General features: G+C 40.0%; 2 long non-coding RNA genes across 2 annotated transcripts in view; one reads left to right on the plus strand and one right to left on the minus strand.

The window, feature by feature from the left end:
• LOC122674212 overlaps positions 1-16,010 on the minus strand; it is a 222,411-nt gene that overhangs the window by 9,085 nt on the left and 197,316 nt on the right. The window contains exon 4 of the long non-coding RNA XR_006334929.1: positions 10,681-10,778. This is a non-coding gene — a long non-coding RNA (uncharacterized LOC122674212). The remainder of the gene's footprint in view (positions 1-10,680; positions 10,779-16,010) is intronic.
• Positions 1,043-14,697, plus strand: LOC122674215. Its single transcript, XR_006334932.1, has 3 exons — positions 1,043-1,206; positions 5,591-5,702; positions 14,538-14,697. It is a non-coding gene; the product is annotated as an uncharacterized LOC122674215 (long non-coding RNA).

Genomic DNA, 16,010 nt, shown 5'->3' on the forward strand with positions numbered 1-16,010 from the left:
TGGACTTGAGTAGGTGGGAGGTCCTTGATTTACAAGGGGAAGAATTTAAGTTGTGTCCATGCAAGAGACCCAGGAATAAAGCTGGGGCATCACTGGCTCTTGTTGGATTCCTGTGAGCAAGAGAGAGACTAAAAATTCAAGGCAAAGCAAAAGGAGCCAAGTCAGTAGTAACAACTTATTGACTTCTATGCTGTTGAACTCACTATGAAGTGGGTCTTTACAGATGAGGAAATGGAGAGCCAGGGCATGAAGTGACTTGCTGAGGGTCATGGTTCTATTACCCTGTTCACCTATAGGTTGCAGCAGGCTGAGCAGAGATATCCCCATGTGGCAGGAATTAATAATCATCATCCCCATTTTACAGATGAGAAAGCCCGAGGTTCAGAAGAAGGCTGTAATGATCAGAACTTCTTCTGGACAGAAGCTGGGCATGTGGTCCATGAGTGTGTCAGCCTGAGTCAGTCTAGAGACCAGTTGCCATGACTGAGATGATGACCAGAGTGAACCCAGTTGTCTAACAGGGGTCCCCAACCCATAGTACCAGTCCATGACCTGTTAGGAACCAGGACACACAGCAGGAGGTGAGCAGTGGATGAAAATTAAACCATCCCTTTCTCCCTGCTGGCAGGGGAAAAACTGTCTTCCATGAATCCGGTCCCTGGGGCCAAAAAGCTTGGGGACCGCTGATCTAAGAGGGTGGAGGGATCCAAGGGCTCAAATCTTAATCCCTGGTTTTAGAAATGAGTGAACACAATCTTCAGCTGCTGGACTGGAAATTATAAACTCAATTTACTTTATCTTTCAAAGCAAGTTCAAGGGCATTAAGAATCTCTTTATAATGATCTCTTCGGTATTTATGATATCCCTAAAAGGCAACAAGGCTGCTTCATCTCATATTTATATCCACGCAGAGCTAAGGAGCAGGGACAAGGTCTTCCCACTTAGGATGAAAAAGATGCTAACCAACCCAAAATCCCTGTGCTGGCTCTGACACAGTGCTGCAAATAAGGCAGCTTCTTACTGTCCTTCTTTTCTTATTTTACCTCATTTGGTTAAACCACACAAGCTCCGTGCTTGGAACTTCCGTTTTCTTATCTTGAACATCATGTACTGTTCCAGCTCATAGGCAGCCACCCAGGAAGGAAGCATTTCATTCCTTTCAGACAGAGGGCCTGACTAGCCAATGGCCACGCTGTTGAAAGCTCTGTAAGTATTTAAGAAAATTCTTTTTGCTGCATTAAAAAGGTCAAGAACTGCAAAGTGTGCAGTGTTAGAGTTTAATAGTTATCTCTGATCTGCTTACCTTGAAATCAAATATCAAAAGAAAACTTGGAGAAGCAATGGTGAGAGAGACAGAAACAGACAGACAGACAGATGGAATCAAGTTCATGTCTCTTTCCCTATCCATTTTGAGTTTTCCTACATCCAATTAAAACTTAAAAAATCAATATATCAGGCTTCAACCTACTTCATACTTATTGGAAACCTAAATGGTGCTAATTCTTTATTGTAATCAACTCATTATTCAAATTGCTGTTATATGCTTATCATTTTCAATGTCACATGAAATGTGTTTTTATTCTTCTGTTTTCTTTTTGAACCAACATAACTTGGTTAAGCATTTCATAAAATATATAGATGCCTCAGTGAATGCATTCTTTGGACTTGTGGGGGGAAAAGGAAATTTGTCCAGCAAATTGTCAGTCTTACGGTTTTTTTTTTTTTTTTTTTAAGCTCCTGGTTTCTCAGAAAATGCTCTTTAAACGAGCTGTTTACTTTTGATTTACACAGCAGATGATTTTGAGAAGTTCTAAACTAAATAGGTAAAAAATGTTTCAAATGATGCAAAGATACAAAGAAATGTGACATGGAAAAATACCTGAGTCTGTCCTACCTAAAAAGTTATGTTGGGAATTAAATTGTGAATTGGGTAGAAAAAACCTCACACTCACTTTTTTTTTTTCTATCGTAGGAAATTTTAAAATATGCATTCAATTCTGGACCACTGGGAGTAATAGAAAGTTCACGGATGGTCTCAAAAAGCATTTCTATTATACTTTCATACGTAGGAAGCATATATAGGACTGAAGAGAAAATATATAATGTTTCAAATATCGGTTTTACTCTAAACACTTGATTCTGTATGACTGGAGAACTGTTTGGTTTAGCTCTTCTTCCACCTGCTCACCTCTGATCCTCTCCACAACCTAGAGATATATAACAGACAGCACATGCTTGGTTGGAATTCCTCTTTCTTCCTCTCCCTTGCTGTACAGTCTTTGAACCTTCTTGGCCTTCCATAAACAGTCTCTGAGAAGGGAGAAGTATCCAACAAAAATAGCCAGTGTTTTCTGAGGGCTTACTCTGAACCTCTCTATCTACCTTGACCTAAGCTCTTTAAATGAGCCACAGCATTTAATCTTTACTGCGATCTTTCAAGGTAGGTTCTGTTAATATTCCCATTGTAAAGTTGAAAAGCTGAGTCCTAGGGGAAGTAAGTTGCCCAACGATATATAGTTTGTAAAAGGTACAGCAGGATTTCAACCCAGGCAGCCCAGCCTGTCTCCAAAGTACACACTTGTAACCAACACAGACACACACACACAACCAAACACTACACATACACATAAACCCATCACCCCCAACAAAAGAGGAGACAGGAGTATAAAGGAATATAATGGTTGGAGGGATGGGAGAGTACTGACTTGAAGGAGGGCAGAAGAGAGGCTTGTTGGAAATGACCTGTTTCTTGATCCAGCTGCTGGGTTCAGGCATCTTGTAAAAATCTGTGGCACTGACTACTTGTGCACTTTTATGTATGGATTGTTGTTCAGTTGTTAAGTCGTGTCCAACTCTTTGTGACCCTATGAGCTGCAGCACACCAGGCTTCTCTGTCCTTCACTATCTCCTGGAGTTTGCTCAAACTCAAGTCCATTGAGTCAGTGATGCCATCCAACCATTTCATCTTCTGTCACCCCCATCTCCTGCCCTCAGTCTTTCTTAGCATCAAGGTCTTTTCTAATGAGTTGGCACTTTGCACCAGGTGGCCAAAATATTGGAGCTTCAGCTCACCATCAGACCTTCCTAGTGAATATTCAGGATTGATTTCCTTTAGAATTGACTGGCTTGATCTCCTTGCCCTTCAACGGGCTCTCAAGAGTTTTCTCCAGCAACACAATTTGAAAGCATCAGTTCTTCAGCGCTCAGCCTTCTTTATGGTCCAACTCTCATATCCGTACATGACTACTTGAAAAACTATAGCTTTGACTATATGGACCTTTGTTGACAAAGTGCCGTCTCTTCTTTTTAAAACTCTATCTTGGTTTGTCATAGCTTTTCTTCCAAGAAGCAAGCATCTTTTAATTTCATGGCTGCAGTCACCATCTGTAGTGATTTTGGAGCCCAAGAAAATAAAATCTGTCACTATTTCTACTTTCTCCCCATCTATCTGCCATGAAATGATGGGACCAGATGCCATGATCTTCATTTTTTGAATGTTGAGTTTTAGGCCAGCTTTTCTATTCTCCTCTTTTACCTTCGTCAAGAGGCTCTTTAGTTCCTCATTGCTTTCTGCCATTAGAGTTGTATCGTCTGCATCTCTGAGGTTATTGATATTTCTCCCGGAAATCTTGATTCCAACTTGTGCTCCATCCAGCCCGGCATTTCGAATGATGTACTCTCTGTATAGTTAAATAAGCAGGGTGATAATATACAGCCTTGACATACTCCTTTCCCAATGTTGAACCAGTCTGTTGTTCTATGTCCAGTTCTAACTATTGCTTCTTGTCCTACACACAGGTTTCTCAGGAGACTGGTAAGGTGGTCTGGTATTCCCATCTCTTTAAGAATTTTCTACAATTTGTTTTGATCCACACAGTCAAAGGCTTTAGCATAGTCAATGAAGCAGATGTTTTCTGGAATTCCCTTGCTTTTTCTATGATCCAACAGATGCTAGCAATTTGATCTCTGGTTCCTCTGCATTTTTAAATCCAAAGTGTGTATTACACTTCAATAGAATTAAAAGAGAAAAAGGAAATGAGCCTAAATATCTTAATTATTTTTGCTCATTTCCATATATATATACATACATATATGTATATATATATACACACCACTGGGAAAATTGAATAGTCATTTGCCTTAAATAATCTTGTCAAAAGAGTCTCTGAGGGAATTTTTCCCATATGTAGGTAGCTGGGCAAGGTGCCCTGGATTTGAGTGGAGGTCTTGCTGCTAGATGATTTTGCATAATGACTTGATCTCTATCTCTCAGTTTACTTCTCTGCAAAACTGGGGATGGCTGATTCCTGCATTGCAGGGTAGGATTAAACGATCACTTTATATAAAGACTTGGAAGTGGAGATAATCTTGCCTTCTTTGATGCTAAAGTGGTGAGGGCTACTAGGGTGTCCCAGCAGGTGCAGGAGAAGGAGCACTGGGCTTCATGGCTAGTGACCTGGATTCTGCTTCTTAAATAAAGTGCAGATATTTAAAAGCCATTTCATTTATAGGGTCTAGGTGTGTTCCTTCTTCAGGTAAAAAGCTCTTTCCTTTACCACAAGCTGTATGACCAGATCCAAGATTAGCCAGATGGACACAAATGAATCCACTGACTTCTCCTTGTTCAGAAGGTGCAGACATTGCAAAAAGTACATTTCCCTGTCTCTGGAGTGAGTTGTGTTCCAGAATTAAAACACTAAGGTGGAAGTGAATGGATCTATCACATTTCTCAGCATCTCTGACAAAGACTGAATTCCAAGGAGAAGTAAATGAGGGAAGGAAGAAGTTGAATTTCTTGGACAATGTGACTATTACTGTGTCTGCCCATTAGCTTGATGTGCTTTAAACCAGTAACATCTGAAATCTTTGTTCCCTTCTTTTGGGGCGTCCATCACACAAAGCTGGCCTGCAGGCATTTGTAAGATGCCTACTCTCTGTAGCCTTTCACTGTGTCCATCCATACCTGATGGCTTGCCCTTCACAAAAGCCCTTTCTAATTTTGCCAGTGGTCAGCTCCACTTGCCACAGTCCCGTCAAAGCAGACAAATTAAACATGTCAGGTGACATATGGAAGAAAAGAGTTACTGATTTATTGAGGAACTTTTTATGGATAGGAGTTATTTCTCTTGGCCTGGTACCTACTCTCCAGGCTTGATCGCATTTCAAGGTACTACAGTCATCTACTCAAATATTCTAGGTCCTCAGATGTTTGTGTGCACACGTCTGTCTGTGTGTGTGCACGTCTGAATACGGTGGGGAAGCTGCAGCAAGGCTGTTGATTGCAAAGTGAGAACGAACGGGGAAAGTTAAGGCTCCTTCCAGTCCCCGCTTCTAATGATTTTCTGTGACACTATGGCTATCTTAGTTGAGAAAAGGACTTAGGGTCATATTGTTAATGAAAAAACTCTTTAGGTGAACAAGTTTGAAAACATTGTACTGTTTATTTGAAGAAGGACATAGAAAGCCCTATTTTTCCTTCTATTTTTGTTTGCAAATAGAATGCTATTGTGTCTATCTCTTGTATTGCTTTATAAAAAAAGACCCAGTGGTATGGGAAGGTCAGATTTGGGGGTGATCATTCTCCCTCTAGCTTTTCAGATGTCACAGCCAGATGAAGGATAATTTAAGAAGCACGGAGCTGGGTGATGGGTCTTACAGAGCTGCCTGTCTGCTGGACCTGGAGGAAAGCTTACCCCAGCAAGGTAATTTACGACAGAAGACAATGTCAGCTCCCTGCAGGCAGCACAGCCTAAATTCTCCGAAGAATCCTGTTTTATTGGAGAGAGCTGTAAGGCTGGAGACGGGATAAGTTATAGCTTTCCAGTGGCTTTCCCCTTCCTCCTTTTCCTTGTTGTGATTGTTATTTATTATTTGTGGGTACGGATGAGAGGGTTCACTTTGCCAACTTTTGAACTCTCTAGATTCATGGCTCCAAGTTTTGAACTGTCCCTGAACCTTCCTGCCTTCGAGTTCCTATTCTCTTAGCATTCTGCAGCGTCCTATTGTGAATGGAGAAAGACTCTAAAAGATTTATTTTAAAAGGTTTAAATATTTTCTTAAACATCAAATAGAACTTAAAAAAAAAAAAAAAGCAGCAACCTGTTGTGATGAGTCAAGAATAAATGAGTCGAAAACATATGCTCTAAATTTCCCCCAGTTTATGCAGCAGGTTCATGGCTGAATTACTATTAAGCTTTCTTGGATTCAAAGTTGATATGAAATGACATGACAAGGGATGCGCCCAAACACATTAGTTCTTTTAGTTTCTGTTGCTTTGTTCCTTATTTAATATAAAATGGGCTTTGGTTGAACTCTGGAAGCTAGGGAGAAGAGAAAAGAGCAGGAGATATTTATAAGCATGTTTTGCCAAGTAAGAACTCTATTAGGAAACAGGGCATTTTGGCTAAAGAATTAAATTCTTGATTTAATGGTTGTAACATTAGGAGGTAGAAATACCTTTGAAGTCTCGGCTGCCTAGCTCTCCACTCTGTTGGAGCCCTTCTCATCATCTTCACGCCTACAGCTCACTTGGCGCATCCTCCTAAGCTTCAAGACCTGTCCTTAAGAACCCTGAGAGGTTATTTGGGTCTAGTACTGTCTGTGGCCAGTTGCCTTGAATATGCTTTACTGAAAGTGAGCCTTGGGGGTATGCGGTGGTAGCTCTGCAAAGGTAGCCGGGGATGAAACAGAGGAAATACTAAGACATTCTGTTCTTCCCTGTGGTCCCTGTGATCAGGGGTGTCCAATGCTGTTTCGACCTCAGAAGACCTGTGTGGGGACAGGGCAGGCTACTGGGAGTCAGAGGGCGTGGTACATGGCTGAAGTTTAGGGGCCGTTTGCCAAATGAATGTCCTGGCACCTGGGCAGCAAAGGCATATCTGATACCTACAGGACGATACCCTGTAATGTGTGTTTGGGTCAGAGTAACCATGAGCCCACAAACCAGACAGAGCCACGCAAAGAATGTTTACTTTTGCCGTAACATTCCCCCATACATGCTTGGGAACACTAACTCACCATGTGCTATGGGGCTGCCCTGTTTCCCCACCTGACAAAAAAAACTGGGCTCGCCATTTGCCACCCACCTTGTGGGGTGGATGTGGGGTGGGTGTGAGAAATCCTACAGAGAGCTTAGGGATCCCTGGCTGAAAGTCAAGTACCCATACAAAGTACCAAGCACCACTTTTTAGCATTAGAGACAGATGCTCAGAGGGAGAACTAGGTACATTTTGCCACCAGTTCAAAACATGCCTTCGACTCCTGCCCAGAGAGTAAAACATGGTTGTTAAAAGTTGAGATGACAGAAAGTGCTGAAGAGAAGCTGCCAGGAAAACCCCTTTGCCCAGTCCTTGCCCCAGGGTCCCACTGCCAGTGGGGGATTATCTAAAGTGGGTGTCCTTAGAGAAAGCAGGAATTCTCTTCCACCACAGACTGTTGAAACCTTCCCATTTCACTGTTTTAAAAGCTGCAGAGAATTAAAAATAGAAGCTTTTTGGAGGGAGGAGAGGGTCCTTTGGGGGCACTCTGTTTGCTTTGGTTTCTATCTCCCTCCCTGGAATGCAGTAAAAACCTGGGGAAGTCAGCACTCAGAGAGGAGGCCTTTGCAGAGAAATGAAACCCCCTCACGCCAAAGTGAAGGGTGAGGAACTCTTCTGGGTTCTGGTTTTATAATCATTTCTGTTTATAGTAGGAAAGAAATAGCCCCCTTCTTGAATTCAGCACATGTAGTCTTTTCTTAACGGTTCCCCTCCTTATACAAACATGATCAGGCCTAGTCCTTCAATAGGTTATTATTTAGCAGCTAATGTTAAATACAGATGAAAACTTGCCAGTTGAATGAGATGACTGTCCCCCAGGTGTAAAAGTGCCATTCATACACAGGAAGTGACGATTGTAAATGGCGGCTGTCAGAGTCAAAATAGCTGGGGAACCGAAAAGTTTGTATATTCTTATGAAAGTTGAAAAAAAATGGCATGAGGGGAGGACTGTTTTGGGAGCCACAAGTCCCTGGAGCACTGATTTTGGTGCCTGGGGTCCTAAGAAAATGAGGAGGGAGGAAAGATGTTGGAGCTCAGGACAGTCTTCAGCTATTCTTTCTCTCTCTCTCCACCCGCCCCCACCCCTCCAACACACACACATTTACACACAGCCCTATGGCTTATTCTCCTGGCTCAGATTATATAAAATGCCAGAATACAGTAAGTGCTATTCTGGAATTATCTGAAATAAAGTTTTTATTGGGGATCCTAGTGTGTTGTCTGGCCCTGAAACTTTCACCCCTTTTTTCAGAAATCCCTGTGAGGAGAAGAGCCCACAAAGAGAAGCAAGTAAATATACAGAGATTCTGAACACGCTGGCTTACAGAGGGAGGGACCCAGTGTCCCCCCTGCCCTGCGGTGGAGCTGAGTTCCGGCTATTTCCCTCTTCCTCACCCCTGCCCGGCTCTAGTGTGTGGTGCTGCACCCGGGAGGCTGCTCTGGCGGCGACCCTGCTCTGGACGGGTCTTCCTCCCTCCTAGAGGCAGGACTCCGAATTGGATTTATCTGTGCCCAGTTGAGACCTGTGCAATACATAAGACGCTGAGTGGGTACACTTTAGTTACTTCCTTGCTAAGAAGAAAAAATTTCTCTTTACTTTCTTCAGTGAAAGAGAGATTATGAGAAAAGTCCCTCCTCTCTTTACCTCCGAAGGATGATATGAAAATGAAAAAGCTGATGTTTTTGACAGGCACTATCATGCTCAGGTGACAGGCAAGGCAATATTCTGTTTATTATTATGGTTCCCGCCGTGTCCCTGTGTGCTCATTACTTTCTCTCTCTCTCACATCACAGGGGTATGTATGGTCTCCCTGGGAAAAGACAATGGTGCAGACTGCTGATGAGAAAATTCATGGGGCCACACTAGACAAACATTTCAAATTATGGTTTCCCTGGGCATTGATCATGCTTCATTCCCACGTGAGGAAACCCAGTAACCCAGCTACCTTGAAAACAATAGTATGGGCATGGAAGGGTTGGGACAGACCTAAACATTTTAATTAATATCTCAAGAAATGCAAAACTTGGATAGCTCACGAATATTTGATTTATATAGCCTTGTGCTGTCTGGTAGCCATGGGCCACGTGTGGCCAGTAAAACATCTGAAATGTGGTTATTCTGAATTAAGATGTGCTATAATTACAAAACATGCACTGGCTTTTGAAAACTTAGCATGAAAAAGAGGATACAAAATACCTTATTAATATTTATTTCTTATGATTACATGTTGAAATGATATTTTGTATGTTTGCTTAATTATTTTATTAAAATTAATTATAACTGATTTTTAAAAAATGTAGTATGGGGTGGTCATCCCCCTACAGTGGTTTCCAGAAAATTAAAAATGCCATATATGGCTGCATTTGTGGTTTATGTTATATTTCTATTGGACAACCCTAGTATAGACTTAGAGACAGTGTGGGAACTGCTATCTGGAATTCAGTATTTAGGGATATGAGTGGCCTGAAAGGACTGTTGCTAAAATGTTGGGACAAATTGTGAAACACTTTAAACAGATAAAAGAGCAGTTACTGGGTGTCCCATCTAATGTAATCTTGTTGTTATATTCACTCTTCACTGTTTTTAAGCTTCTTTATAATTCTGCAATTTGTAGAAAGCTGATAATAATGAAAATGATTGTTACCTGTTAAAAAGCAAACTAATTTGGTCTGATGAAATGCAATTGATTATTGCCATATGCTTAGAGCCTTCGGCATTTCTGTGCAAATTCATCTCAGCATTCCTTGTAGTCCATATATGTGTGGTTCCTTGAATTATTTGATCCTATGGTAATATCCTACTTGTTGTCTCACTGATTAATGAGTTAAAAATCATCGGCATGAGTTCATTGTATATTTGTGTGAGAGTTATTGTGTTATTGTTTTGAACAATACTAGAAAATTTAGGAGTTAATGGTGGTCAAAAATTAACTACTCTGTCCTTCTCTCCTCCCTTCAACCCCTAGCTACACCTATGGTCCCAGTGGTGGAAGTACTTCTGAAAACCTGAGACAGGGTAGAAAATGCTTTTTTCTATAGAAAGTATTTTACCCAGTGGTTTGCCACTTAAGCTCTACTCACATATAGACGAAGCTAAATCATGGGGTATGTTGAATTTTGTGAACGAGACAGAAAATCTTTCTACCTGGTGGAGTATTTGATTCTAAGAGAAGATGTGTTGAGTTCCAATAATGAAGCAGAAATCTAGGATGTAATTCATTCACAAGGCATACACTATGGATGTAGGCCTTCCTGGTGGCTCAGTGGCGAAGAATCCGCCTGCAGTGCAGGAAACATAATGAGACACGGGTTCAATCCCTGGGTCAGGAAGATCCTCTGGAGGAGGACATGGCAACCACTCCAGTATTATTGTCTGGAGAATTCCATGGACAGAGGAGCCTGGCGGGCTTCAGTCCATGGGGTCGCAAAGAGCCAGACAGGAATGAAGTGATAGTACACATGCACATATGCACACACATAGATATTGATCAGGCACCCACTTGCACAAAGTCCTCAAGTTTAACAGCAAAAATATTGAAAAGAAAGTGAGTTGTTATAGATCTTTGTTGCCACTCCCCTGGTTTTTTCTTTTTTGTTTTATAAATGTTAAGAAAAAAAAAAAACAGCCTCATTCCTATTTTACCTTGCTGTCATTTTCTAAAAAGAACTGGCTTCCTTCAAAATAATGTGTGACGAGATGGGCCAGGCACATCTGTATTTCTTTCATATTTCCATCTGTTACTGTGAATAGAAAGAATTTGAACAAATGTAAGCAAATTAAAAATGTAAAATAGGCGATTCATGCACTCTGATTTTGTTAAGAATCTGGAAATACTACACCTAAGGTATGTTTTGTTTCTTTTCTTTACTATTTTCTTAAAGAAGTCAGCTTTTATTAGCAGAAAGATCATTAAATTTTGTGAGTATTGGCCTCCAGCATTTAAGTTTTTACAGAACATGTGAAAGTTTACCGGTCTTTCACCAGCAGGGACATATGATTTTTATACATCTATAATTTTGAAAATGAAACATTTACTCTACAAATGCAGAACAGTTCACTTATAAATTTTATGTTTTGTGGGCTATTTTTTTTAGTATAAAGCAGCCACCTTGAAGAGTCCATTGAAAGTAAAAGTATACCACATACAATATTCTCCCCTATATAATCTGCCCATATGTAATTATTTTCATTTTTGGTTCTTTGGGAATATAACACGAGACAGCTTTAATAAAGCCCTGGACCCAGGTATTTTAATATCACAGTTTACTTGATGGTGTTACCAAGGAAAACAAAACATATGCCTTTTTATAATTTTCAGTTGTATGAAATTAATTTTTGAATTTTAACTATTATATTTTTATATTAAGAAAACTTCATATTTAAATCTTTCTATTAAGAAAAATTTTTGACAACTGTTAACAAAGAAGAGTATGAATTTGTGCAACTATTTGTGTATTAAGATAACACTGCTTCAAAAAATGGATTTAATTAAATAATTTTTGATGAAAGATCTTTATGTATTTTTAATGTATCTTATAAAAGACTTGTGATATATCTTAATTATCAATACAATGGGGAAGGAACACTGCCACATTGAATCTTCTATCATTTATTCAAAAATAATAGAATATTATAATTTAAAGACAAAACCAAGGTTTTATTTGTATGGAAAATGTGTTTCTCATAGAAGAACTTTAGTCTTGACCCATTTTCTATAAAAAGGAGCTATTATATACTTTGGCTTTTTTTAATACAGCAATTTCCTAATTGGTATTTTCTCTTAAGTTGATTTTACTTGTTTCTTCTCTAAGAAAAAGTGTGTTACAGTGGTGATTAACAGTTATTGCAAAGATACAGATTCTTTCTGGAAAGAAAAGAGTTGAGGAATCTTTTCCAGAAAATAGTTTTATTTTTTAACCTGACAATACTTGAAAGTTTAATAAAAAGATGATATTTTTATCATCTACTATCTATTCAGGACTAACAACATTTGGAAACAAAAAATTACTATTTATGGCATATACTATATTATTTATCAATACTATTAATCATATAAATAATATCACATCCCGTATATGACATATGGTTTCCTATGTCAGGAGATTCTCCATTGTTAATATGTCCATTATTCATGTGAAATATAGTTAAGAAAGGGGTGAATTCAGAAAGTACAAAAATACTTCAGATACTTGTAATTTGGAGTCCAGAAAATCCATTAAATGCCTGGAACTGTTAGACAAAATTATTGTGTTTATTATTATCTTGGAAGAGGAAATCTTTGTCAGAATACTTTAGAAATACTTTTGACCATCTCCCTTCAGAAAAGGTCCAAAATTCATAGCTTGCAGGATTGCTAAGGCTAACTCTATAACATCTAGATGAAGATTTTAAAGAACATCTGATTGTTTTGCCCATATGATGCCCATTCAATTTAAAAAAAAAAAAGATTTTCACAATTTTGGCAGTATGACTTTAAGGAGACATGGTTCTTTAAATAACAGACCACTTTTCTCCATCTTTCTTTTGAGTATCATACCTTCTCGTCTCCTGTCCCACAGTTTCTTTACCTTCTCCCCTGAATTAACCAAAGAAAACCTCATCGTACTCCTGATTTACAGAGGCATAGATAATTCCAACTTAACAAGTAGGAATGCAGTCCTGTGATCCATTTAAGAATGTGATCAATATATGATCATACAATTTGAGAAGGAAATGGCAACCCACTCCAGTGTTCTTGCCTGGAGAATCCCAGGGACGGGGGAGCCTGGTGGGCTGCCATCTGTGGGGTCGCACAGAGTTGGACACGACTGAAGCGACTCACCAGCAGCATGGTCATACAATGGTTATATGTCTGGAATAAGTTATTAAAGGAATATTGTGCTATCTATAAAGGGTTTTTATTAATTTAGAAACTCAGGACTCTAGTATTTCTATAAATGATATGAGCAAGAAAGTGATGAATTATTTACAGTCAACCATGATGGAAATGATGTTGTCAAAGCCTATTTTTGCTAGTACCATTCCAAAAGTTTATCCACAATTGATTCAAATTTTTCATTCTTTAAAGATTTTCCCATAACCTGAAATAATTTAACCTGCAGGGAAGCAGAAGTTGAAGGAAATTGCAAAGCAACCTCTGAATAATGAATATCTTGCCAGGAAAATGTGTGTGTTCTCCAAGGAAAGGGTGTTGGAAGAGATATGAGATGGCAGGAGGATCTTCTCTGACACAATTTTGAGTTTTCTACAGGAATATTTCCCTGTCTGTGAAGCATATAGAACTATGCTCAAGAACTGAGGAAGTTTTGGAGACATAATCAGAAAGAGAAATGCAGATAGGGAAGTTATTCAAACCAGGTCACTTCTCATCTTGATATTTTCAGAATTCCCCCCTGCATCCCACACTAGTGACAATCCATACAAAAGGCAAAACTTTTCCAGATGGTTTGGTGAATTTAATATTTTTTTCTCTATAAATAATAAAAAATAACTTTCAATTAGGGCTTTTCCAATTGAAAAAGTATACATGTAACATTTCGTTTTCACAATGATCTTTTAAAGTTGCTATAATAATAATATTATTATACTGACTTTTATATATAAAATACTGATGCTCAGACTCTTTTAAATCATCTGATAATACGCAGAGTGGAAATTTTTAAAGCCAAACTGCTGCTGCTGCTAAGTCACATTAGTCATGTCCGACTCTGCAACCCCATAGATGGCAGCCCACCAGGCTCCCGTCCCTGGGATTCTCCAGGCAAGAACACTGGAGTGGGTTGCCATTTCCTTCTCCGGTGCATGAAAATGAAAAGTGAAAGTGAAGATGCTCAGTCGTGTCCGACTCTTCGTGACCCCATGGACTGTAGCCCACCAGGTTCCTCCGTCCATGGGATTTCCCAGGCAAGAGTCCTGGAGTGGGTTGCCATTGTCTTTTTCAAAAGCCAAACTATCAAACCTCAAATTCCCTGCTTTTCTCCCTCCTTTTGGAATAAGTGAGATAGAATATGACATGCATTTTTTAATAAATTGTATTTGCTTTTTTTTGTTAGGAGCTTGGAGGGATATAATACGTCATTTTGTGGATTCTTCTAAGTCCTTTGTTTAAAGAATCTAAAGTACTTTGGACTAACATACAATAGGCATACCATTTAGAAATATTTAAGAGAAGAGGAAATACAATTCTTTATTATGAAAATGAACTCACACTATCAGGCCAGGGATTGATACCAAATAAAATATCTTGATTGCTCCATATGTTGTTGGTGGCATTTTTAAAGGTTGGTGATTGGAAGAAGTGGCATCAGCCTAGATGGATCTGTGAATCTATGCCAGACCTCCAGGGTATACCAAAGGGCCTTTCCTCCTTCTGTCACTTCCTTCCATACTTCCTCATCCACTCAGGTGTATGAGAAGGTGTATGAGGAGGTGTATGAGAAGTTACCCGGGTCATTAATGTTTGGTTTGTAATGTGGACACTAACCATTCTTATTTTACAGATGGAAGCGGATAAGCAAAGAGTTGTTGTCAGACATCTACAGCAAAGAGAGGGATCTGTGATGATCTTCCCATGGTGCTGTGCCCTTGCTTCTGATGGCTTTGCAAGAGTACTTCAGAGCTAAACTCAAAGATGAACATCAGAAAGAGGAACCTTAAAAATAAAAATTAAAAAAAAAGAGGAACCTTGTAGCCATTTTGTCTCAAGGACTGGGCTGCCTTTCAAACATAGAATGGCGTCTCACTAATATGGGATTAGTTTTCAACAACAGATGGATCTCTAAGTGAAAAGAGACCTCTTCGTTTGTCTGGTGGCATGTGGCCCTCTGCAAATTTACATGTGGTTCTGATTGTCATGAAGGGACCACACGACATTAATGCAATTTCCCCTTGAATGTGCCACCTTGCTATCAGCCCTGATGTTCAGGCATCCATGGTTAAGATGCAGACTTCCATCAGACCAGCATGAATGCCACAGAGCTTTGTGGAGATCTGCCAAAACCACAGGCCAGCATTTGGGAGAGGGGAAGGATGATGTGATTTCAATTTTATACCATCTGTCCCCAGATTTCTTTCACTACCAGGCTGGTCACTGACTTTGGAGAAGAGTCAAAATGCCAGGGCTCTGGACTGCTCTGCATAAGTTGAAAGGAGCCAGCAGTCCTGTGAACTCCACGGCTGGTTCTTGCCATGGGGAAGTGGACCGAGACTGCTGGCTTCCATTAAGAGAAGTATTGAAAGGCCTAATGAAAGCAGTGTTAAGCCTTCAGGAGCTGACTTCGTGTCTTAGTGGCTGGGAAAGAGATGTCAGATTGCTTCGTGGGCAAGAGAGAAAATACAGGCAACCAAGGGAAAGGGAGAAGATATGCTGGCATTCTCAACAGGGGGCATTCTTTATTTTTTAATAAAAAACCAATTGTATGCATTTATTTTGGCTGCGCTGGCTCTTTGTTGCTTCACTGGCTCTCTCTAGTTGTGGTGAGCAAGGGCTCCTCTTTGTTGTGGTGTGTAGGCTTCTCTCTGCGGCGGCTTCTCATTGCAGGGCACGGGCTCTAGGGCATCGGGGCTTCAGTAGTTGCAGTTCACAGGTTCAAGAGCTTAGGCTCAGTAGTTGCGGTACACAGGCTTAGTTGCCCCAGGGCATGTGGAATTTTCCCGGACCAGGGATCAAATCCGTGACACTTGCATTCTTAACCAGGCAGATTCTTAGCCACTGGACCACCAGGGAAGTCCGGCATTCTTTATTTTGGGGTTAATAAAGCCTTACCTGCTATTGTCAAACTGAAACCATCTTCCAACCTCTTTCTCCAGGAAGATCTCACCATTCCAATAAGAACACGATCCATAAGGCAAAAACAGGGGAAAAAGCTTTTTTTGGCCAGTGAGTCAGAGATTTTTTTTTTAATGGTGGATTATTTTACACAAACTCTTGAGTTCTTATTTCCTTTGTTTCCAGGCAATCTGGATTAATTAAT

The sequence above is a fragment of the Cervus elaphus genome, chromosome 18, assembly GCF_910594005.1.
Source record: "Cervus elaphus chromosome 18, mCerEla1.1, whole genome shotgun sequence".
Classification (NCBI taxonomy): Eukaryota; Metazoa; Chordata; class Mammalia; order Artiodactyla; family Cervidae; genus Cervus; species Cervus elaphus.